We start from the raw sequence: 7,998 nt of genomic DNA on the forward strand, positions 1-7,998 counted from the left end.
TCATTTCATGTAAATGTACCTCAAGAACTTACAAGGTTTTGCTCTCCCCTGAACTCTTTACACCTGAGAAAAGAATATCCCGTGGTTAATGAATCAGACTCTTATTCCGTTTTTCAGCTCGTCGAAGCGCGTAAAAAGTACACGTGTTTTCCACTTTGTACGCATATCGGATCTTTTCTAGGGAATAGACAAATTGCACGGCCCTCAAAGATGACGACAAGAACGGCGCGATAAGGCGATCGCCCTGGGTGCGAATAAAAATGTATTCCGCGTCCGACATCTTCGCTTGGACGGAGAAGCGGGAGAGGGCTAATGAAGGACTGAAGGGTACGGCGATGTATTCTTATCAATTTGCAGGTTCCGTAACGACCTGAGGCACGCGACGGGATCCCATTGGTCGAGACAGGCTCCACCCTTTCGGCGCGAGGAATATATTTTAATAGTAAATATAACGATAATATACCACACGAGCACGCTCCGTCGAAGCACCAGACACAGAAGGCTTCTTAATTGAATCAGTCATTCAGCGAGATCGCTACGTCAATGTCTTAATTGCTCATTCCCGCGCGTTAATTAGACGTTTTCATTTCATTGTCGATGCTGAGCGGTTGGTACAGCGCCAGCAGAGTCGAGAAGCAGAACCGGAGCTAAAAACTCGAGGCTAATTGTAGGGAATACGCAATTAGAGACAGTAATTAACACTCTGATCGATCAATTAGTCCGAATGTGAAATAAATCCTAGATACGATTCGCTTATGCATCAAGTTTCACACTATTTTCCATTCGTGAAAACAGTCGGTTAATCTTTTGCTTTTAAATAGAAAATTCTCTCTCATAAATCTAAAATAAAATACCTTGGACAATTTCGTGCCAAATACTGGCACCAGCATCGTGTATTATAATATCAAATCGGAAGAAGTTTTAATAAACGTAAAGAATATATGAATTTAAATTTACATGTGTTACTCATGTCTCAAGATAATAAGTCTTATTTAATTAATATAAGCTTATTTTCGAGGTAAAAGAAAACAGGAATTATTATCTAATCTTATATCGTTTTATTTTTATACTTTATAAAGTTGTTATAAAATTAAATATATCAAGAATATTTTTTTCTCGTTATCAGAAATCCTTGAAAGGATGCAATCTAAAATGTAACAAACATATACGAGCGTTATACGATTTTTATCTTTATATACATACATTTCATAAATTTTTATATTTTCTTTTCTGTGTAATATAATAGTTCGATCGAAGATACGCAACTATACAGGAAGGCATTAATTCAAGTACATATTTCACTGCTGCTAAAATAACGACGTTGATCGCAATGCGTCGTCGCATTCGCGCATAAGGAGGCGAAGCCAGAGGGCCATGTTTCGATGCAAATGAAGGGCTTGACTCTTGTCGCCGAGGATTGACGAGCCTTTCTCTCCCCCTTTCGCCCCTTGGGTTCCTGATTCCGCCGTGTTTCTCTCTCCTTCGCCCTACGACGACGGCCGACCCGAAATCATAAAGATAACCGAATTGCTCCAGCCCGGTACTTTTATTCCGAGGACATATTGCCCGACAATCATTCCGGCATTTGCATAATTATCGAATAAAACGGGACTGCGCGCGAGAGCGGGGATCGAGACCCCGGGGCGCGTCGTCTAACGCTCTCCTTCGCCGCGAGTACGACTAATTTCGTGCTCTCGAACTTTTTTCGACCCCGGAGGGTCGTGAACCCCTCTTTCACTCTTCGCCCGCGCGCTCTTTCGCATTTTAGCGTCTTTATCTCTAATCCCTCCCCGCGAGAAACGCGCTTGCCTATCTCCTTGTCGCGAGCGATTAGACTTAATTCGTCCAGCGGAAATGGCAAAGTCTTCTAATTAGAGTTGCAATGAACAACGGTCTTGTCACGACTCGCGCTAAGGTCGATTTTTTTCTCTTCGGCATCGAATGCTATTCCGAATGGCAAATGGTTGCAACGATAATAAAATATTATCATCCAGGTATTGAGAATAGATGTTTATTTAATTAAAAATAATAACTGACAATTGTATAAATCAACATTTTATATATAAATATTTATGTATAAATATTTTAGAGATCTTTCATTTATAATAGTAATGAATTTCTTTAGCAGCTTTGACAGCTTTTCATAATTTCTGAGAGAAATAACACTTCGTCCGTAAAGAAATAGATTATAATCACAGATACAGAAGAAAATAATTGTAATTAGATTACTGTTGCTCGATTGTTTATTAAGTGATCTTTTTTCTAATAAAAGTTTGGAAGATCGTAAAAAATCAGCACGAGGCGAAAAAGACTTTTTATCAAATTCTTTGCCAAGTCTCTCAACAGTCTGCGGAATCAGGGGAATCATAATTTTCATGAAGAAGACGATGTTAATTTTAATTAAAGCGCGAAAAATACGGGACTCCCATGAGATTCTTCGCGGTTGTATTCTTATTTTTCATCCTGGAGTTTCGTCAAGATGTCATCGTGGCTAACAAGGAGAGTTAAGCGGAGCAAAACAAGGCATTTTTGTCGGCAGCGAGCGAACAAGCGATCAGGCGACTGGGACCCTCTCGCAACGTCCTCGAATTATGCTAAACGCTCTTACCGAACCTCTGGCGTGTCCGCCCCGAAGAGACGTTCGTACCTCACGAACCAATAGGGACGTCAGGGAAAAAAACGAAGTACAAATTTGCGGGAGGCGAGAGCGTCCTTTCCAAAGCGTCGCCATAAAACAAGTACATCTTTTTTATATAATCGACATCGCGAATATTGAAGTCGCTGAAATTTTATTTTAAAAATCAAGGAAGAGTATTTAGATTAATCACGGAAAAAAATAGATTGAGTATTTCAGCAAAATTATAGCTTGCTGCACGAATTCAATATTTATAACTGAGAAGATTTGATGGTTCGACGAAGAAATAACATGTGTATGCAATTATCAGTATACTAATTCAGTTAATTCTTTACTGCAATAAAAAATGCTAATGTAAGTTTTCTTCACTCAGCAACAAAAGTACGTGCCATTTAAGCTAACATGTTTTGTTAAAAATTTTGATTTATTGATTTTCATAGAAATCTTATCTTTGTTGTACCAACAAATTTGCTGTGTTATTACAACTATTGTACTTGTAATCTCTAATTTTATTCAGTGTTTGCTACTTTGTTATTTTAATATTGAAAACTGGCTGTCTCATATTACGGTTATAGAATTTTTAAAATACAATTTTAGTTATACAATTTTTAAAATAAAATTAAACAATATATTCACAGAAAAAAAAGATTTGCTAAATCATTGAAGTTTTAACAAATCTTTTTTTCCTGTGAATATATTGTTTAATTTTATTTTAAAAATTGTATAACTGTTATGAGACGTTACGAGCGTTTCTGGATACATTCTCGACGAAATTGTCTGAAACACAACTCTGTATACACCAGCATCGCAAGGGAATGAGAATTTTCAAGAATAATACTTTGACAGGCAGATCGGGGATACGCGAAGTACACAATGGTGTGCAACGCATACGAGGTAAAACACACACTTTGTAACGTCAGGTGGTGAAGAGCGTCAGAATAGCCAGTGTTGTTACCCCGGCGCTGTGTTGCGGCGCACAAGGAGCCCGGGCTTCTCTCACTCGATAGCCTTAAGTGCCGTATCTAAGTGAGAAGCGAGCAAAAAATCTCAAAGGAGTTAATTTACGCTTCCGCGAAGAGACTAAATGCAAAAACGGAACGAGAGAGCGAGCGAGCGAGCGAGCGAGCGCGCGTAACGGGGCGCAGCGAGAGATGAGACAGCAGCAGGGGTTCGATTCTTTTGCACGAGCATGAAACCAGTAATCACGAGTGTCCGGACAGGACGAGATGAATCGTCCCGTGTACGCGCGTCACGATGAACTCTGGCGCTGAACTTATGAGGGAGGAAGACAACGTGACTTCGGGCGGCGACGAAGTTCGCGACCAAAGATAAATCCTTCGGTAATTCGACCCCTCGGTATTACAGCGATGCACCATGTGTATTTTTTCGCGCCTCTCTTTTTCATCTTGAAGCGCGTCCACGTAACCTGGATAAAAATTAGAAACGAAAGAACGCCCTCGCGATGTCCGAGGAGGGCTTTTCCTTCAGGGCGAAAGGACAGAATGTCGAAGGTTTATTTACCGGAACTCCTTGTTATCTATCGATCCAAGTGTAAACGAGCAGAAGAGAATCCTTCGTTTTACGCTATTTCAGTCACGGTTTAAGCGAGAGAAGCACGCTCTCTCGTAGGGGGAGGGGGCCATCGGTCGAGGATGAGGACGAAGACATCTTCGACGTGCGAGAACGAGCGGGATCAAGCGCGCGAACACGCTGAGAGCATCTTCGAAGGGCCCTCTCGCGATTGGCTCGGACCCACGGACGCATAATTACACCCTTGCGCGTCGTGAGAGCGGACGAGAGGGCAAGAGAGGGAGAGAGATAGTGAGAGAGGAGACGGAGCACGGCTTCGTCCATGCTCAACACTTCCCAACACGCCGCGCGAGCAGACACGAGGAATTTCGTAGTTTGATTTACAGCTGGCCGGATCCCGCCGTCGTCCATCGAGGAGTCCGTTTTGATTGCGCTTCCCTCTAATGGAGGGTAAACGCTAGGACGTTCATGAATTTGTATTAGAGAATTGGTTCCGAGAGTCGATTCTGGCCCAGGAACGATCCTCTTATGCTCGACGTAGTTTCGCCGAAACTTCGTGCGCTGGAAACCGCGGAGACCTTGACGGAAACCGTTAAAGGGCCGAAGGGAGAAGCACTTTTCGACGGCGTCAATTCGGTACCTGAGTATCGGATAATTATTCGCCGCATCATCGGCACGTCCAGGCGGTTCTCGCGATCATCCGTTCGTATCCTGATTACCTCGAGGTTGTTGCAGCTCGTGACTCTATAATTGAAAAGTTGTCGAAACGGAGAAAGAGAGAGAGAGAGAGAGAGAGAGAGAGAGAGAGAGAGAAAGACAGTAGTTTTTCTCATTTAAAAAGCGTTGCGTTTGTGTATAGAAATGTAATGATAAACAATTTGATTCTTAACAAAAATTCTACTGACACTTTTACGAAAGAAATTTATTACTTTCTAATTTATATCGTTTATGAATTACATTTAGACTTTTTGTACAAAAATGTCATAGACTCGCGATACATCTGACAAGGATATTTTAGAACTACGAGACTCCAAGAAGGATTAATTTTCTGGAACGAGTACCGCATCGGAAACACATAAGATGCCCTCCCGGGACCGTCGTATCGCTAATCTGTTTAAATAACGAAACATCCCTCCCCTAGGGGGGTGTTCACGGGCAGAAGGGACTCGTCGAGACGAGGAGACGGCGACGGGACGAGAGAGGCGGGTAAACGAAAATCAATGCATCCGACACCGAGCGAGGAACGTCGTTTCGCCTACCTAATGAAACGTACAACGTACTCGAGACTCAAGTTTCTCCGCTTTGGATATATTCCTCCCCTGAGGAACTTTCCTCACGATCTTTACTCACTTCGATTCTTCATCAAGTGAACGAAAAACTTTGATATCAAATATTCGTTTCTTAGACAAAAAGCACTTTTATAATAGAAATGGTAAAGATTTGACATGGAAAAAATTTCGATTTGTCAGGACTTTATCACGTAATAGTGTCGATCGTGTCGCATCTAAATGAGTCGCCTTGCTGCGTCGCAGCAACACGGAGCGATTCTACGATGATACAAATTTCTTCGTCTTGCTTCTTCGTATACAGCAGGGTGCGGCACTTCGGGCTGCGAGAACGTACAGAAATGGCACACACATGCGCGTACACAGCAAAACGAGTCTTACGCTAGAAGAACGTTCGCTAAACTAACTCGCTTGGAATGCGGCACGAGGGCGGGATGGCAATGCAAATTTATTCAAAACTCGAAAGAGCCCTCGGCTCGATCCACATCCCCCACCTTCCACACGCGTCCCTCCGATTCCAGCCTTTCTCCCTCAGTCGCCACTCTTTCCCGTCGTCTTTGCCCTTTCAGGAAGACGCCCGCAGGACGTGGTTCACCGCGAAAAACGGCCAATTATACGCTCGAAAATTCGGGGTATGATTCGTTCTATCATTTCGACCATTAAGATTATGGGTACACAATAGAAACGTACACAGTAAAATATGAGTATTAAGCAAATTGATCAATCACAGCAGAGATGCAAGGCAATAACGTAAGCAGTAACGTCTAAAATCTAGAATATTGTAAACTTTCCTTATCGCTTAGATCTTACTATTTAAGTCTTTTGTCATAATATTTAAGGTTAATCTACAATGTGCTCTTCCTGTTTGTTGCTTTTTACCTCTTGTCTTTTTCTCTCTTTGTGACTGTTTTATCGATAATCATGTTTTTTATCATGTGTTTCTTGACTCTTTCGAAGTTCGTCAACTTTTATCTCAGGCGACAGAAAATGAAGAAACAGAATAAAAGGCAAAAAGACAAAACGTAAAAATGAATAAAAAAAGCAAGAAACAGGAAGCAAAGAGCGCATTGTAAATTAGACTTTAAGACTCCCTTGGAGTCTTATTTTTTAAAATTATTCATGCAAAATGTTATTTAATAACATTTTTTATATTTCTAAAATGCTCAAATCACAATTTTGATTTCAAAAATATTTTTTAAATTTCTATAACTTCTATATAAAAAAATATACACAATAGATTCCGTTAGATTATTTTTTTTGTATTAATATAATTTTAAATAAAATATTTTATAAATTATACATTTAAATAAATATAATACTTTTTCAATGTAATGTTAACTATAACTTAAATATTCTATCTTTTCACATATTTGACCTAAAAAAGATTACGCTTATAGCGCACTAATCCTTCGGTAGAAAATGGCTTTCCTATTGACAAATTTCTACATCTGCCAACATGCCTATATGACGTGATAGCGATCGAAAAATTTGTGCGAAAAATTTCATGTCACGGATATCAAAAAGCGAGAAGACGTGCGAGGAAAGAGCATCGTCGAGCTTCGCGCAATCTCACAAATCCCGCTCGTCTCGACCGTAGCTTTCATCGTCTCACTCGCCAATGTAACGCAGGATCATCGTACAGATCCGCGGGCAATCTGAGAAAAATGAGACAAGAACGGAAGGTCTTGACTACACGTAGACTGCCCGCTTGCAAGTGAGTTTCTCACGGAAGAGATTTTTCCGTCTGCCCCCGATTAAGCGTCGACCACATCCGGCGATCGTTACGAGCCAAGGTGTACCGCCGCTTTGCCACACACTTACCGATCACGCCGCATTCTTGCGTGTACCCTGGCTCGAAACACGACCTGGCCCGATGAAGAAGAAGAAGAGGCGCCCGTCTTGTCAAGGTCTTCGGGGCGCCACCGATGGAAAAAACGCGCGTATGCGGCGCGATTGTGTGATCCGGTCGCCGTTGAAGAGACGACGAGCAGCGACGTGCCTCTCCTCTCCCGTTGTCGTCGTCGTACATCACGTAATAAACGATCGACAGACGTTTAGCGTCTCTTACACGCGCATAATTCGCACGCAAAAAAAGAGGGGAGGGAAGGGGAATAAAAGGAAGAAAAAAAGAAGGAACTCACCCACGTTCCTCTCGCCTCTCTCGTTAATTTCCGCATTTTCTGCCAATCATATCGCCCGCGCACGATATCCGTTTTCTCTCATAAGCCGCGTGCGTGAAAAGGTAATGCATCTAATTACCGCGGGAAAGCATCCGCGCACGTCGCGGCAGATAAATTGTAACGCCCGCTTTTCATTAGTTTCCCTAATTATTTTCTCAGTCTGACGCGCTCCTCGCGTCCGCCTGATGGCTGCCGTGCGAACGGCAACGTGGACCAAAAACCCGCCGAATCGTACAATATGCAAAGCTCGCACGAAACCAAGTTCTCTCGCGAGCAATTTTCACTCGTAAGATAAGGAGCTTTAATCGTTGTTCTGATTAACGTAGGTCACGAGAGCCGCAACGAACAGGTGAGGAATAGGAGAGAG

Source organism: Acromyrmex echinatior, chromosome 9 (genome assembly GCF_024713525.1).
Source record: "Acromyrmex echinatior isolate Ae372 chromosome 9, ASM2471352v2, whole genome shotgun sequence".
NCBI lineage: Eukaryota > Metazoa > Arthropoda > Insecta > Hymenoptera > Formicidae > Acromyrmex > Acromyrmex echinatior.